Genomic DNA, 18,628 nt, shown 5'->3' on the forward strand with positions numbered 1-18,628 from the left:
AATGTTTGACAGCCAGAGTTCTCTTTGAAGTCCTGATTCTCGCCAGAGCTGTAACAAGGAACAGATTGTGGCTGTCATTAGTGCCTTAAACTCTAATCTTAACAATCTTTATAAACAACATCTTTCCGATTATTTTCCCTGCTGAAGGAGTCAGTGGCCCAGCGGTAATATCACTAGCCTAGTAACTCAGGTTAATGCCCCGAGAACACCATCTTAAAACACACCATGGCAGATGGTGAAATTTGAATGCATTTTTAAAACATCTAGAGTTAAAAAGTTAGCTTAATGTGTAATTGCTGGGTTTATTAATACATTTAAGGAAGGAATCCTACCATTCTTTTCTGGTCTGGTCTGTAGCAGTGTGGCTGACTCTTAACAGTTAGCAATGTGCAATAAATGCTGTCCCCACCAGTGATGTCCTCATCCTGTGAACAAAATCACAATGACTAACACCTGGCTGCCAAGCTGGCAAATCCCTTTACATATGCTCCACAGTGAAATAACTGCTGCATTATGTATAGAGGTTCTTGCAATGTTAACATTCATTTCAAGAAGGCTAGAATGTAAGAGCAGAGATGTACTGCTGAATATGTATGAGGCTGTGGTCAGGCTGCATTTGGAAAATTGTGAGCAGCTTTGAGCCCTGTATTGAAAGAAGGATGTGCGGCATTGGAGGGGGTCCAGAGGAGGTTCGCAGAGTTTTACAGATCTGCAGCGCAGATGGAGTCCCTGTGGCCCATTGAGTCTGTGGTTAGGGTTCAGAATGCAGGGTCTGATGGGTTGACACTACTCCCTGTGCAAGGACCCAACGTTAAGGAACACCTCAATTTTGTATTGTTTTCAAATCTTTCCAAAACTTCTGTCCTCCTAACTCTTAGCCTGATCCATCCTCTGACAGCATTCCAAGATCCTTCCATTTTGGCTTCCTGAACATCCCTGATTTTCGTCAGTGGACTATCATGCTTCCAGCTCCAGGATGCCCCTCCCTAAACCTTGCTGCTTCTTTCTCCCCTTCGTTAACATACTCCTTAAAAATGACTTGATTAAGCGACTTCTGGTCAGCTGACCCAATGTGGCTTAGGGTCAGATTTTGTTTGGTGGCTGTGTTCCGAGAGTTGGATCATTTCACTGCATTGCAAGGTGCTATAGAAATGCTAGTCGTTATTCTGTAGCAGCCAATCACTGGAAATTAAATAAGTAGTTGAAGAAGAAATAGTTCCAAGATTTGAGGAAAGAGTTGGGGGGAGGTAAGGGACTAACTGCTTTGCTGTTTGAAAGAGCTTACCCAGATTCGATCACCTGAATAGCCTCCTGCTGTGATTCTGTTCTGTTGCATGTGTAGCTGTGGCCTCAGTCCGCATTGTTGTGATTTGATTTTTTTGCGAGTTTGTGTGACTAGTGTTGGAGATGGAGCTACAAGGCCAGCTGTTGGAATGCTCTTCCCAAACGGTTGCCCACAAGGATTGAAAATCTTGTAGAATATCAGGTGTTAGGACAAACAACAGCATAATAAGACAAGGAGCTGTGGAAATGGCTGGAGAAACTCAGCAGGTCTGGCAGCATCTGTGGGGAGAGAAAGCAGAATTAACGTTTCGGGTCCAGTGACCCTTCCTCAGAAGAGCTCTATTGACAGGTCACTGGACTCAATGTTAATTCTGTTTCTCTCCCCACAGATGCTGCCAGACCTGAGTTTCTCCAGCAATTTCTGTATTTTACTTCAGATCTTCAGTATCAACGATTCTTGAGTTTACTATCGACTCATCCCTTACCTTGATGAGTTGATTGAATAGACATGACAATAAATGATTCTGTGTAAAAATACAATGAAAGGTGTGTACCTTTGCCGTATGTACGTGGCACCATTGACGTTAACTTAGAATAAGATAAAAGAAAAGATAGCTTAAGAGAGTCCCATGTTCCTTTCCCCTGCTGCAGTCCCTCTCCGGGCTTTCCAGCCCTCACCATACCTCTGCCAAAGTCCCACAGTTTAGACTTCCTCAAGTGCCTTACACCTCTCTAAAGTTGACATTGCCCATCATGCCAATACCACCATTCAGTAAGATCTTTGACTGATCTTGATTCCCCTGATAGACCAACCAGTGACCTATCCTAGCTTTAAACGGGCTCCACAATGGAATATCCACCACCTTTAGGGCTAAACAAATCCACAGATTCACAGCCCCCCCTGGGTGTGATACAATTTCTCAACTCAGTCCAAAGAGAAAAATAGCAGAATATACTGGAAAATACATGGCAGACTGGCCAGAATCTGAAATTCCAGAAGTGCTATCGCATTGAATTTCCAGATCAATTTAACAGAAGTTATTTGAGGCCAAAACATTGTGTTTTCAAGAAGAAGGTAGGTACAGCTCTTGTGAATAAGGGATGTTGGAGGGGATAGGATTAGGGTCTTGTTCTCGATGATCAGCCATTGGCTCAAGGGGCTGAATGGCCTATACTCCTGCTCCTCTTCAATGTTTCTAGGTTATAGACTTGTTTCTGGTAACTTCCTGGACAGTTCTGGTAGAACGCAGCCTCCTCCCTACATGTTTAATTACACTCTTTAAGACTTTGAAACATTTCTGGTGAAATGCACAAAATCTCACACTCACTGGATTTTGTTCCCAGTCCTGTATGGTAGAGCTGGAAGCACTGAATGCATGGAAGCCTAAGCCATACATTAATGAAAGATCTTTACATTAGTAATGTTGATCAAAGCACATTGTCTGTTAAAATGATTAATATAGAGTGGTTGTCATAATCAGAATCATCATAGAGCCCTAACTCACTCTGAAATATTGATTATTCTCTAAATAAAATCCTACCTCTTATCTATTAATCCACATAAATCAGCATGCAAGCCACACATTGCCACTTATTTCACATCTTCTAAATTGTAAGACAGGTTGATGGAATATTTATTTCATTTGCTCTAAATGTTGGGCAGTATTTTCTACATCAATTGGTTTTTCATTAGTGGGTATTGCTTAAGCCGGTCAGCGGTGAGCAGAGGAGTAATTTGGAACGCAGACAGTCCCTGGCTTGCAAACCGGTTCTGTTTTTGAGTCAAATAAAAGCTGAAAGAACTGCAGGTGCTGGAAATCAGGAACAAAAACAGAAGTTGCTGGAAAAGCTCAGCAGGTCTGGCAGCATCTGTGGAGGAAGAAATGGAGTTAACGTTTTGGGTCCAGTGACCCTTCATCAGAACCAAAGGAAGGTTCAATCTGTTTTATAAAACAGATGTTCGTAAGTACAGGAAATATTCATGTACTGGATCTTCAAAATTACACTCCTGCATAGGATTGTGCTCATAAATTAGACGTTTGTAAATTGGGGACCACCTCATATCAGAGTTCTTTTAAACATGAACCTGCTCCAAGAAGAGAAGTTTCTCTTTACAGACATAATCCCAACATTGTTAGAGCTCATTGTGTTTTGAATCTCATGGTGTGCTGTTTACAATGCACTTCTGAATTGAATTGAATTGAATTAGCAATACTCACATGAGTACAGTAAAAAGTTTATAGTCACACCGCATTACTGCGGCAGCTCAGGTGCAAACGTAGCTAGATACAGACGCTCAGTATCAAATTCTTAGGAGAGAAGAAAAAGTTTGGAAAGTAATGAAATAAGTAGCTCAGCATTATGGTTCATAGCAATAAATTAGAAAAATAAAGAAATAAAAAGTTCAGAACATCAGTTGATGCCAGCACTGAGCCTCAAGGGAGACCTCCACCATTACTGCCTCCTACGTCAGACCCACCAACATAGGTGTTAGCCCATTTTAGGTGCCATCTCTTTGCTGCTGGGCCCACTTCATTGGCACCACTGAACCCACATGCACCCTACAGCCATGAATACCTGGCACCACCACCAGGCAGGCCGGACCTGGCCCACAGGTTCCGATTGGCCAATGCCACAGGCCCCGATCACCAGGAGACTGACTGCACTGCCATTGGCACAGGCCCCGATCACCAGGAGACAGACTCACACTGCCAATGGCACAGGCCCCGATCACCAGGTGACTGCCTGCACTGCCATTGGCACACGCCCCGATCACCCGGAGACAGACTGCGCTGCCAATGGCTCAGGCCCCGATCACCGGGAAACTTCCCGCACTGCCAATGGCTCAGGCCCTGATCACCAGGAGACAGACTCACACTGCCATTGTCTCACGCCCCGATCAACAGGAGACTGTCCGCACTGCCCTTGGCTCAGGCCCCGATCACCGGGAGACTGGCCACACTGCCAATGGCTCAGGACCCCATCACCAGGAGACTGATCGCACTGCCAATGGCTCAGGCCCCGATCACCAGGAGACTGACCGCACTGCCAATGGCTCAGGCCCCGATCACCAGGAGACTGGCCGCACTGCCAATGGCTCAGGCCCTGATCACCAGGAGACAGACTCACACTGCCAATGGCACAGGCCCCGATCACCAGGTGACTGCCTGCACTGCCATTGGCACACGCCCCGATCACCCGGAGACAGACTGCGCTGCCAATGGCTCAGGCCCCGATCACCGGGAAACTTCCCGCACTGCCAATGGCTCAGGCCCTGATCACCAGGAGACAGACTCACACTGCCATTGTCTCACGCCCCGATCAACAGGAGACTGTCCGCATTGCCCTTGGCTCAGGCCCCGATCACCGGGAGACTGGCCGCACTGCCAATGGCTCAGGCCCCGATCACCGGGAGACTGATCGCACTGCCAATGGCTCAGGCCCCGATCACCAGGAGACTGACCGCACTGCCAATGGCTCAGGCCCCGATCATCGGGAGACTGCCCGCACTGCCATTGGCTCAGGCCCCAATCATCGGGAGACTGATCGCACTGCCAATGGCTCAGGCCCCGATCACCAGGAGACTGACCGCACTGCCTTTGGCTCAGGCCCTGATCACATTGCCAATGGCTCAGGCCCCGATCACCAGGAGACTGACCACACTGCCTTTGGCTCAAGCCCCGATCACCGGGAGACTGCCCGCACTGCCATTGGCTCAGGCCCTGATCACTAGGAGACTGATCACATTGCCAATGGCTCAGGCCCCGATCACCAGGAGACTGACCACACTGCCTTTGGCTCAAGCCCTGATCACCGGGAGACTGCCCGCACTGCCATTGGCTCAGGCCCTGATCACTGGGAGACTGATCACATTGCCAATGGCTCAGGCCCCGATCACCAGGAGACTGACCACACTGCCTTTGGCTCAAGCCCCGATCACCGGGAGACTGCTCGCACTGCCATTGGCTCAGGCCCTGATCACTGGGAGACTGACTGCACTGTCAATGGCTCAGGCCCGGAATGGTGGGCTGGGGTGGGGTGGGGTGACCTTGCCATGAGCACCTCCTAACAGTCTCGAGAAGCCTCAGCCACATTCCGCCTTGTCCCGCTCTCACTGCCGCACCGGTGCAGCTAACCAACCAGCCACATGAAAAGAAGGAAAAAGGACCAAAAGAGAAGGAGAAGAAAACAAAAGAAAAGAGCAGAAGGAAGAGAAAGACAAAGAAGGAAAGCAGATAGGTGCAGATGGGTCCTGAGCAAGAGCCCACGTGCAGCCTGGTTACTCCATAACATTTTGCATCTCTGTGTCTAACTTCAAGCTTAGTCCATAAGACCAGAAGATGTAGGAGCAGAATGAGGACATTTGGCCCATTAATCTGCTCCATCATTTGGTCGAAGCTGATATGTTTCTTCACTCCATTCTCCTGCCTTCTCCCCACTCAATAACCTATCTTTCTGTCTCTTCAATACACTCAATGGCCTGGCCTCCACAACCTGTTTCACTCTGAGGCTGTGCCCTCCAGTTCTAGCCTCTCCTACTAGTGGAAACATCTTCCCTGCCTCCAGTCTATCCAGACCTCTCAGTATTCTGCAAGTTTCAATCACATTCCTCCTCATGGTTCTAAACTCTTACTGAATATAGACCCAGAATCCTCAACCACTCCTCAAATGACAAGCCCTTCATCTCTAGGTTCATTCCTATAAAACATCCTCTGCACCCCACTCCAAGACCAGCACATTCTTGCTTAGATACAGGGACCAAAACTGCTCCCAATATTCCAAATGCCATCTGACCAGACCCTTATACAGCCTCAGCAGTACATCTCTGATCTTGTATTCTAGCCCTCTTAAAAGGAATGCTCACATTGCTTTTGCCTTCCTAAGTGCCACTGAGCTTGCAAGTTAACCTTAAGACAGTCCTGAATGGGGATTCAAGGTTTCCTTCTGTTTCAGACTTTCAAAGCCTTTCCCCATTTAGAAAATAGTCTATGCTTCTATTTTCACTATCAAAGTTCCCCACATTGCATTCCATCTGCCACATCCGTACCCATTCTCTTAGCCTGTCCAATCCTTTTGCAACGTCCCCACTTCCTCAGCACTGCCTGTCCCTCCTCCTATCTTGGTGTCATCTGCAAACTTAGCAACAGTGCCCTCAGTTCCACCATCCACTTTGTAAATGTAAAATGTGAATAATTCTGGTCCCAACATTAAGTCCTGTAGAAGTCCACTCGTCATTCGCTGCCATCTTGAAAAAGACCCCTTTATCCACACTCTCTGCCTTCTGCCAGTCAGCCAATCCTCAGGCTATGCCACTACCTCACTGCAAATACAATGGTCTCTTAACTCATTTAACAGCCTGCTGTGCGGCACTTTGTAAGAGGCCTTCTGGAAATTCAGATAGAACACATCCGCTAGCTCTCCTTTGTCTGCATCGCTCATTGTGTCAAAGAGTTCTAACAGATTTTTCAGGCTTGATTTCCAGTTGATGAATCTGTGCTGACTCTGTCGTATTTTACAATGCACTTCCCATGTACTGCACAATCTCATCCTTAATAATCGCCTCTAAAATCCTACTAATAACCAAGGTCAGGCTAGCCAGCCTATAGTTTCCTGTTCTCTGGAACCCTCCTTGACTCCAGTGGTTCCTGAAAGATGACCACCAATGCCTCCAAAATCTCCTTAGCAATGTCCTTTAGAGCCCTGGCCTGTAGTCCATCTGGTCCAGGTTGTTTATCTATTTTCAGTTCCCTAACATCTTCACCTTATTGGTGACCACTCATCTCTACCCCCTGACTCACTTGAAGTTCTGGTATGTTGCTGGTCTCTTCCACCGTAAAAATTGATGCAAAGTACCCATTCAGTTACTCCGCTATTTCTTTGATCACATTATAACTTTTCCAGCCTCATTTTCTATTGGTCCAATGTCCACTTTTGCCTCTTTCATACCTTTTAGTTATTATAAAGAAAAACTCAAGCAATCTCCTTTAATGTTACTAGATAGCTTATATTCGTAATTTGTCTTCTCTCCTACCCTTATTGCAATTTTGCTGGTTTTTAAAGACTTCCCAGTCCTCTGAACTCACACTAATCTGCACATTGTAAACCTTCTCTCTTGCCTTTATGCTGCCCCTGAATCCACTATCAGCCATGGTTGCCTCATCCTTCCATTTGTCTACTTTGTTTTTCTTGGGATAAATTTCTGCTGTGCCTCCTAAATATCCCCCAGAAACCCCTGCCATTGCTTCTCCATCAACTTTCCTGCTAGTCTCCCCTTCCAGTCAGCCTCCCTCATCTCTCTGTCGTTACCTTTACTCATAATGCAGATTCCTATGGGTCTAAAAGCATCAAGGCCAGGAGGTGGGAGTATGTGTACACTAAAGTACAGTGCACTGTCATTGATCCCTCTTCATCTCTGCTACTGCATTCTTTCAAACAATAATTATGTTCCTAATAAACGCACACATTTCATTAGGGGCATCTTATTCATCAAAACTACCGTGCAAATCCACTTAAAATTTTAATCTGTTTTGATTTGTCCTCAAAATTGGAAAGAGTGTCTCATGTACTGAAATAATTTTACATCTGTGTCATTTAATTTGATCTCAATGTGATTTATGCAATCGCTAAATGGGACTGCAAATAGTGAATGTTGTTTGGAACAAACTGAGAACACAATTAAATGCATGTTGATATCAGCTTTCTGCCATTTCTGTAGATTGCCTCAGTGTAGCTTCCAACATATTTCAGAGATAATAGGAACTGCAGATGCTGGAGAATCCAAGAAAGCAAGGTGTAGAGCTGGATGAACACAGCAGGCCAAGCAACATCTGAGGAGCAGGAAGGCTGACGTTTCGGGCGTAGACCCTTCATCAGAAATGAGGGAGTGGAAGGGGGTTCTGAAATAAATAGGGAGAAGGGGGAGACGGATAGAGTTTATTTTATTGTCATGAAGGTACCTCATACACAATGCAGGAGCACAGCTCTTGTCTTAACTCTGATTTGCTCTCTGTGTGATTTTGAACTTGGCATTCTTGATATTAACAGTATTTGACTTCCTCTGGTCAAGCGTTCCATTCCCAAACTTCACATTGGCTTCTGTCCAGTTGGAATGGTATGGATTCAAGGTACATGCCTGAATCTGCCCGCACACTCCAGGTTAACCATGGCAAGCACCAAAACTTGGGGAAGTTGTTCAACCAAAACCTCTGTTTGTTCCAGTGAATATCACCTTTCCTTTGACACTCTTCAACAAATGGTCCATCGTTTTATGGGTCAATCTTTCTCCCTTGAGTAATGGCACTGGAGCAGGTTAATGGATGAAAACTGGGAAGGGGTGAACAGAACAGGTTTAGAGAACTCATTCCCACTCACAAAGAGATTGAGACGGGGAGGGCACGGGTTTGAACAATTTGGCAAAAAAAAGCAACAGCAAAATGAGGGAAAAATGAGCTCCTTCACTCAGAAAGTGGTCAGGGTCTGGTTGCACAGTCAAGGCAAGTTCAGCTGATCCTCTCTGTTTAGCTGTTCTCTCTAAATAATCATTGGAGAACCAATAGAATAGGAGCGAAGGGAATTGCTCATTCAGAGAGCCAGCACAGACATGAGATGAATGGCCTGTTTCTGTGTTGTGATGATTCTGTGATAGTCTCCTTTAAGTCGTGTTTGTGAAAGCTTGTATCAAATAACTCAAGTTATATTTTCAAATGTAAAGCTTCATTCGCCAAGGTGATTAGTCCTGTATTTTTCCAGATGTTGTTTAGCAGTTTGTGATAGCTGGAGTCATTTCATAATGTCAGCCCTCGTGTACACAGGACAGGGGCACTCCGAAATGGTACGGAATGGGTGCCAGGGCTAAGCCAGCATTTCAAACTGTGCCCTGCGACTGTACCAGTAATGCCCCAACTCAGCAGTTCTGTGGCCGTCCCTTTCATGCTGTGTCATTTGTAATTCCTGTTGGGAATGATGCAAGATGCTGGGATAACAATTCTATCAGATGCTCAGGTTTACGTTGGAGGCGTCCTCGCTGTTGTACCTCAGTTGCTGCAGGAACTGGGGACCAAGTTTGACTGAAGCATCAACAGGATGCGCAGCTATCCACAGATATCTTGAAAATAAGATACAAACCGTCAACCTCTAGTTTGTAAAATGTGATTATTTTGAACTTTCCATGGTATATGCATTTAATTATTGATATTATAACATGGTGCAGTGCTGAATAGCAACCAGTTGCTGTTTCTGGATGTTGCTACCAACACTCCTTGCTTCCCTCTTCCACGGGACTGTTTTGTAGTGGAGATGGACCACCAACAAATCTCAGCAGAATTTGTCTTTCATAACAAGATGCAATTTATTTCATGTTAGTAACTATGTACAATTGTTACAGTTTAATGGGGAGGGAGTTCAAAACTAAGGGGGCATATTTTTAAAGTGAGAGGACAAGGATTTAAAAAGAACATGAGAGACAGCTTTGTTACTCCAAGAATGGTCCATGATCCATGGAATAAATTACCAGAAGTGATGGAAGCAGGTATAGTCACAACATTTAAAAGACATTTGGGTGAGTACAGGAATAAGAATGGTTTGGAGGGAACAAAAACAAAGTTGCTGGAAAAGCTCAGCAGGCCTGGCAGCGTCTGTGAAGGCAAAAACAGAGTTAATGTTTCGGGTCCAATGAGGAAGGGTCACCGGACCCAAAACATTAACTCTCTTTTCTCCTTCACAGATGCTGCCAGACCTGCTGAGCTTTTCCAGCAACTTTGTTTTTGTTCCTGATTTACGGTGTCCGCAGTTCTTTAGTTTTTTATTGTTTGGAGAGATATGGGCTAAATGCAGGCAAGTGAGATTTGTTTGGTTTGGGAACATGGCCAGTGTGGACTGGTTGGACCATAGGGTCTGTGTCCATGCCATATGGCGTTATGGCTAGTTCCTGGGAGGAGAGCATTACCTAATGGGGAAGGGTTGAACAGGATGGCCTTCTATACAGTGAAGAAACATTGAAGATGCTGAGGTGACTTGACAGGTTAGGTGCTGATTCAACATTTTCCTTTATTGGAGACTAAAACAAGGGCACAGTTCAAATAATAAGGGTCTCTCAATTATTTCAGAAATGAGAACATTTTCTTTCTTTTCTGAAGAAGGGTCCCGACCCAAAGCATCATCTTTCCTGTTCCTCTGATGCTGCCTGGCCTGCTGTCTTCATCCAGCTGTACACCTTGTTATTCCTAACTATTCTAATCCCATTTTCCAGCACTTGGCCCATAGCCTTGTCTTCCTTGGCATCACAACTGCACATCGAAACTTTTCTTCGCTCTGGTGAGGGTTTCTGCCTCTCCCACCCTTACAGGCAGTGTGTTCCAGATTGTCAAACTTCCCTGCTCCTCTGATGCTGCCTGGCCTGCTGTGTTCATCCAGCTTCATACCCTGTTATCCCTCTGGGTGAAAAGGTTTTCCTCACAGCCCCTTTGAACCTCCTGCCTCTTACCTTCAATCCACGCCCCGTGGTCAATGATCCCTCCAGCAAGGGGGAACGTCTTTGTTGTTATCCAGCCTACAAATCCTGAGAGACCATCAGAACGAAACCAGCGAGGTGTAGTGTTGGAATATCCCCAAGTATTTTCTAATGAACCTATTCAGAAATGTTATAACACACAAATCTGAAGTAGATGGGACTTGAGCCTGGGTCTCCTGCCTCAGAGATAGGAAATGCTCTTACCCCGATGTGGATCATGAGGAAGAAGAGTGGTCCCCTAACAGCACAGTCAAAACACATGGCAACCACTCACCCACCCTCAGGGCCACTGTAGTTTGTCCCTTGCTAATATTGTCGTGGTAAGGCCCATCTCTGAGCCCTGTCACCACAGCTAATCCCCTCACTCCATACTGCCCAGTCACCACAAGTTCATGACACCCTCACCTTCCTGCTGAGCCTTTCTCAACCCTTCTTGATGCCCCATCATCCACATCTTGTCAACTCAGTGATGCTAAGGCCTAGTAATGGGTACAGCTCTGGGCTTGGCTTTCATTCCTCTCCAGGGAGCCACTATCCATTTGCTGGTGCGCTTCCTCTTCTTTCTCAGTGGCATCCCACGGGATTGAGGGGCTTATGTTCCTGCTCAGAATCGACAGGCCCTGAGCAAAGTGTGACCTGCCTCTCACAGGGAAGGTGATGTTAAAGGTCATTGGAGATGCGCACATCCTCTCCGAACCCTTGATGTCACCTCACCTCTGCACGCTCCTGACAAAGTCTGTTGATGTGTCCAGTGTCTTCTCCTCCACTTTGGTTGGCCACAGCTTAGTGGTTGGGTGTGGGTGGTGATGTTAGACCTCTTGTTATTTTACACACTGCTGGTGCCCTTGTAAAAGGAAGACTGTGTTCTTCCCTGAATTGATGAACTGTGTGCATAACACGTTCAATTAAATGCCTTACCCTGCACACCCTGTTGGTGTTGACATGTTCAGAGTTTGGATTGAGTCTGTAGTTGCCTGCAGTAATGAGCACTGAGTTTGAGGCAGCCATAATTACAGTCTACCATTTTCACAGAGCATTAAGCAGAAGTCCCTTCTGGGGGAGCGTGGCATGCTGCCTAGAACAAAGTTGAGACCTAGACAAAAAAAAATACCTTTCTGTGCACTTTGGGTGAACTTTCCCAGAGAGGCATTTAAATCTAACTGTGTTAATTGGGGTTTCAGTATCACCTCTTGCACAAGAGCAAAGAATCTTTGAAATATTGAAGGTACCAATTAGATGAGGCAGCTTCAGTCTGACCTTCTTTCCTCGTCGCCTGAGCCTTCAATTTAGTGGTGATCACGAGTCGAAATCTGTTTCAGGGTGACCTGAGGTTTTGTTAAATGCTGTTCAATGGAATCTCCTCAGTCCATTCATGTCAAGAGCCTCTGCTCCTCTCAGATCCAACGATATATTTGCAATAGTAATTATTACAATCAACTGCAATGATTATAATTTCCTGTTTGGTAATATCATAGAGTCATATGGCATGGAAACAGACCCTTCAGTCCAATTCATCTGTGCTGACCAGACATTTCAATCTGACCTAGTTCCATTTTGCCAGCATTTGACCCATATCCCTCTTAACCCTTCCTGTTCATGTACCCATCCAAATGCCTTTTAAATATTGTAATTGTACCAAACTCCATTGTGAACATATCTTTTCTAATATGATAATTCAGTTGAATTTCAATCTCAAGCTCCCAAAGTATTGAGCTGTGTTCCACCTGTGACCTCTCCACATCCCAGAATAATGTTCTAGAGTGTTTGGTGACACTATTCTCTTTGTTCATCACTGGCTGCCCTGGAATGGGGTACAGTCGTAGGAGCTCCAACATCATTCCAGGATGGTATCTCTTCTTATCTGAGACCAAACTCATCATGTGATGGTCAGCAACATTGTAGGTTAATCTTTTGGCACAGAAAAAGAAGTAAGACAGACTTGCACTTATGCAGTGCTTTCATAATCTCAGGATGTATTTCATAGCAAACAGAATATTTCTAGACCTCAGCTACAGTGTTGGAAAAGCTTCAGTAGTAAGCACACAGCAAGCTTCTGTGTGCAACAGTGTGTTAATGTTCAGATATTCTGCCTCTGTGTAATGTCGTCAGAGTGAGAAATATTGGTCAGGACTTTCTCAGATTTGTCCTCTGCTGGATGTGGACATCACTGGCTAGGTGTGCATTTATCAGCCAGCCCAAAGTGCCCAGATGGAATTGGGCCTGAAGCCACATGTAGCCCAGACCAAGTTAGGATGGCAGATTTCATTTCCTGAAGGGCATTAGTGAACCAGAAGGGTTTGTGTAATAATCAGCACGTGTGGCTTGGTGGCTCAGTGGTTAGCACCGCTGTCTCACGGTGCCAGGGACCTGGGTTTGATTCTAGCCTTAGGCAACTGTTTATGCTGAGTTTGCACATTCTGTGTGGGTTTCCTCTGGTTTCCCCCCACAATCCAGAGATGTGCGGATTAGGAGTATCGGCGATGCTAAATTGCTTTTAGTGTCCAGGTATAGGCAGGTTATTCATGAGAATGTATGGTTATAGGGACAAGGTATGGAGGTTGGTCTGGATGGCTTGCTCTTCAGAGGGTCAGTGTGCACTTGATGGGCTGAATGGCCTGTTTCCACAATGTGGGGATTCTCTGAACAATAGTTATGTAGTCACCATTAGACTTGCTTTCTACTGCACATTTTTATTGAATTCACATTTCACTGGCTGCCATGGAGGGTATTCGAACCTGGGCCCCCAGAACAGTAATTTGAGATTCTGGATTATCGCTGCTGTGCCACTGCCCCATTCAGAAGTCAGCACCTCTAACAATGTAGAACCCCTTCTGTGCTACGCTGGAATATCACCCAGGAATTCACACTGCAGTCTCTGGAATGGGAACTGAACTGACAGCGCCTTGTCTCTAACGAAAGCAGAAATTGCTGGAGAAACCCAACAGGTCTGGGAGTAGAGATAATGGGAACTGCAGAAGCTGGAGAATCCAAGATAATAAAGTGTGAAGCTGGATCTACACAACAGGCCAAGCAGCATCTCAGGAGCACAAAAGCTGACGTTTCGGGCCTAGACCCTTCAGCAGAGAGGGGGATGGGGTGAGGGTTCTGGAATAAATAGGGAGAGAGGGGGAGGCGGACTGAAGATGGAGAGAAAAGAAGATAGTTGGGGAGGAGAGTATAGGTGGGGAGGTAGGGAGGGGATAGTTCAGTCCAGGGAAGACGGACAGGTCAAGGAGGTGGGAGGAAGGGATGGGTGAGAGGAAGAACAGGTTAGGGAGGCAGAGACAGGCTGGGCTGGTTTTGGGATGGAGTGGGTGGAGGGGAAGAGCTGGGCTGGTTGTGTGGTGCAGTGGGGGGAGGGGACGAACTGGGCTGGTTTTGGGATGCGGTGGGGGAAGGGGAGATTTTGAAGCTGGTGAAGTTCAGATTGATACCATTGGGCTACAGGGTTCCCAAGCGGAATATGAGTTGCTGTTCCTGCAACCTTCGGGTGGCATCATTGTGGCACTGCAGGAGACCCATGATGGACATGTCATCTAAAGAATGGGAGGGGGAGTTGAAATGGTTCGCGACTGGGAGGTGCAGTTGTTTATTGCGAACCGAGCAGAGGTGTTCTGCGAAGCGGTCCCCAAGCCTCCGCTTGGTTTCCCCAATGTAGAGGAAGCCACACCGGGTACAGTGGATACAGTATACCACATTGGCAGATGTGCAGGTGAACCTCTGCTTAATATGGAAAGTCATCTTGGGGCCTGAGATAGGCGTGAGGGAGGAGGTGTGGGGGCAAAGTCTGGGAGTAAATGTGAAGAGAGAAACAGAGTTAACATTTCAAACGACCCTTATTCAGAAATCTTTATCTCTGCTGCGAGAGGTGTTACCCATTGAGCCATGGTGGATAGCAGCTAGTAATTCAGGAGGGGGCATTGCTGAGGTGTGTCAAGCTCACTGCAGTTACTCACACCAGTTGGAGATATAGTGAGAGACAGAGTGTTTTCTGGTGCTTGTGTGGGCCCATTGTTCACCATGACTCAGCATCTGGGTGGAGTGGAGTAGACATTCCAATTTCTCTCTGAATTAGAGAGAACATTCCAGGATCTATCAGTAATAGATTCTGAATTGATTAAGTCTGCTAGCTGTTGATTCTTTGCATTTGCAGTCCTGACGTGACCAGCTCTTTCATTCCAAAGCACTTTGCAGTCAGGTCAGGATTTTCTGACACAGGGTTTTGGGGAAAAGCTTAGTGCTCCAGCCTTTATCTGTCATTTCATTTTTCAAGAATAAGCCTTTGCTTCTCTTTCTCTCCTGCCTGAAATCTTTTCTTCCTGCCGGCCACATGTAAGTTTTTTGTGCTGGCTGAGTACGCTCACTGCTGTGTTCAACGTTCCTAGGTTTCACATGACCCTGACGTCTGAGACTGCAGGCAGCTTTTGTGAACCCCCAGCCTCCCACCCCCCACCCCTGCCCTCCCCTCCCTCCATCTCTTGCTCTCTGTGCTCCCCTCCCCCCCAAACCCCAGCGTCCTCGAGTGTGTTTTTGGCTGCACGTGAGCTGCTTGGCAGTTTCCAGCCCGCCTGACAGAGCCCATCGGAAACAGCAGCTTCTCTTTCGCAGGTTCCCAGTGGTATGTCTCGTTGCAGTGTTTTGATGCTGCTAATGATTGCTGCTGTACTGGAGCTTCGGAGCTCAGTCAATCTCTGTGTTCTTGATGGGCGGATTGAGCAGTTACTGCACTGTGCCCAGATGCCAGAGAATGGGATACAGTGAGCTGGATACAGCTGTAAAGCCTGAGGCCTGGTTGCTGTGATTTTTATGTTGAGTTTTAACAGGGAAGTATTAATTTTGCCATCCAAACGTGCTCTGCATGCTTAGAGGGCACTGTAATAGTTTAAAAGAAATCATGTCAAAATGCAGTAATGTTATAAATGGAGAGGGTACACATGTCACATTAACTGGACTGATCAAGGGAATTTTAATTTTAAACTCTGGTTGTTAGAAAATTCTTCAATGTGATGTCACCTCAACAATGAAGCAGATTTTAAAACTGAACAAAGGAAGATATTTTTCCCTTGCTGCAAAGGGCTCCTTTGTCAAACATTGAAAATTTATTGCTCAATGCATTAACCTAGAAATCATTTATAAATCGGTAACTTGAAGGAAGGCCGATAATTTAAAAATGCTTTCTCTGACCTTTTTTTAAAGAGGGAATAACCCATTAAGTTTGAAACAGGCCAATACCTCTGTTAAAATATCAGAGAAACATTCAAGAAAGTACATCAAAACTCTTGTATTCTGTAATCCTGAGGAAGAATGTCAAGAAGTGTGTGTTGATATAAATGTTATTCCTTGCCTGGTAGCTAAATGAATCTGACTGTAAAGTATTATATTAATAAGGTTTAAATCGTGTTTCTGGGTACATCATTATGAGTAAGTTCGACTTTTTATGGACGTATTAAAATTGAATGAACCCACTTGTTGTTGACCTAACCAGACAGTGAAAGGCTCCTTCAGTTCACCTTGAGGTTGCCATTGCTCCAGGAATGTTCTGGAATCTCTAGGAGTTAAGCATTAATGATCTGGAGAATGCCACAAGCACCATGAGGGGAAGAGCAGGTGGTTATTTTTTAAAAGTGTTGCTTTGGTTTCACCTCTTTGAACATTCGTGATGGTGAGTTGTAAAAATATTCGGTGGGGGTGGGGTAGGATGGTGGAAAAATGGCTGCTTGACCAACATAGCAACTGGAAGCCATGTGGTGAAAACCTCCCTAGTTTAGGTCAGATGACCCCAAATTTATCCATGTTCGCAATCCAGAAAGAAGATGTTCATGTTAGCCTGGTGAGGCTGAGGAAATTAGAAGCAGGCGGTTAATACTGCCCTAGCCAGTGACACCCACAATCTGTGAAGGAATAAAAAACATCTACAGACTGAGTTGGGGAGGCCCAGGGGGTTTGGGGGGGAGAGTTATATTTCATAAAATAACCCTTCATGGGGAGATGCAAAGAAAGGAACAAACATATAATGGATTTTGCTCTCCTGTCCCCCATTTTACTCTCTGTGACCCTAATTGCCCCTGAACTGAGGGGCTTGCACGGCCATTTCAGAGTGACAGAATTCCTACACTGCAGAAAGAGGTCATTTGGCCTATTGAGTGCGTACCGAACCTCCAAAGAGCATCCCACCCAGACTCAGAACCCTACCCTATCCCTGTTAACCCAGCATTTCCCACGGCCAATCCACCTAACTTGCACATCTTTGGACTGTGGGAGGAAACTGGAGCACCTGGAGGAAACCCCACACAGACGTGAGGAGAATGTGGCAACTCTACACAGACACAGTCACCGAAGCTGGAATCGAATGTGAATCCCTGGCACTGAGAGGTAGCAGTGTGGGTTTGGATATAGCATGGCAGATTTCATTCCCTAAAGGGCATTAGTGAACTGGATAGGTTTGTCTAACAATTGTTTCTTGATTACCGTCGCTGGGAGTAAGTTTACTTTGTGACTGAATTCAGATGTCACCAGCAACTGTGGTGGTATTTGAACCTGCAGCCCCACTCCGTGAGCGTGGGTCCCTGATTGCTCAGCAGGTCACAGGCTCACCAACTCCCCAGTCAATGAGAGTGCCTTTGTTTAAAATCCACATCGTTGTTTTCTAATCCCACAGGGATCCCGTTCCCGCTCTATCTGTGGGATAGCCTGCTCCACAATCATCGCAGATCTTTACCCAACTTTGATTGCAGCCTCTTGGCCTTACTTAATTTTAAACAACCTGCCATTGGGGGGGTCTGCATTCACAGCTGCTCTCAAATTCCCTCCTAATCCTCTGTGCCTCACGTCCCTGCTCCCCTCCCCACTTTACAGCATTTCTTAAAATCCACCTCATTGACCATGGTTTTGGTCAGCTACCCTAATAATTCCCTGCGAGCTCAGTATCAGTCTTTCTTTAATATTTACTCCTGTGACCTGAGTTTAGCTACCTAGTGCTGGCAACATTAATTTATTTAGCACAATGGGAACATTTCATTGCATTAAGGGTTCTACATAAATTCATGTTATTGACAGAATGTGTTTCATTTAAAGACAGATAACTGCGATAACAATCACAATGGAATGCGTGAAGCCAGGAGCATTGCTTCCTGTTAAACTGTGACTGGGATAAGACACTTGTTAGACTTCAGCTGGAGTATTGTAACAGTCATGGGCACCATATTATAGGGAAAATGTGAATGCAACAGAGAGAGTGCAGAAGTGATTTATGTGTGCGGTTCCAGGAATGAGAAGCCTCAGTGATGAGGATAGATGGAAGAAGTTGGGACTGTTGTCCTTGGAGGGAAAAAGGCTGAGAGGAGATCTGATAGAGATTTTCAATACCATGAGTGGGCTGTCCGACAGAATAGGTGCAGAGAAGCTGTTCCTGCTGGGAAAAGCAAAAAGAGAGGACATACATTAAATATGATGTCCAACAGAGTAAGGGTGATGTGAGGAAAAACTTTTTCGCTCAGCGAGTAGTGGAGGCATATTCAAATGAGGCATTCAAGAGGGGCATTGGGGTGGGGGAGGGGGTGGTTTGGATAAAAATGATCCGCATGGATCAGAGATTGGCATTAGGGAATCTGGCTCATTTGAAGAGCCAGTGTGGGCACAATGGGCTGAATGGTCTCCTTATGCACTGTAATAATTCTGTGACTCTGTGGAGACTGGTGGTGGAATCAGTAAATTGAAGATCAATTATCAAGACCTTCCTATGAACAGTGATCGCAGTGGATTAGTGGTGAGGATGGAGATCCCAACAGAATCCTTTAGCAATTAGATGCTGCCATGGTGGGCCCATGTCAGAGTCTT

General features: G+C 45.8%; 1 protein-coding gene across 9 annotated transcripts in view; it reads left to right on the plus strand.

Annotated features, from left to right (window-relative positions):
* The window catches only part of frmd4a (FERM domain containing 4A), a 702,228-nt gene that overhangs the window by 404,395 nt on the left and 279,205 nt on the right, over positions 1-18,628 (plus strand). The window contains exon 1 of one of the 9 annotated variants that reach the window (XM_048553979.1): positions 15,392-15,410. The exons of the other annotated variants lie outside the window; for them this stretch is intronic. The gene's annotated coding sequence lies outside the window, so the exon portion shown is untranslated. Of the gene's footprint in view, positions 1-15,391; positions 15,411-18,628 lie in introns of those variants that run through there. 9 annotated transcript variants of the gene reach the window in all.

This window comes from Stegostoma tigrinum, chromosome 25 (assembly GCF_030684315.1).
Source record: "Stegostoma tigrinum isolate sSteTig4 chromosome 25, sSteTig4.hap1, whole genome shotgun sequence".
In the NCBI taxonomy this organism is placed as follows: Eukaryota; Metazoa; Chordata; class Chondrichthyes; order Orectolobiformes; family Stegostomatidae; genus Stegostoma; species Stegostoma tigrinum.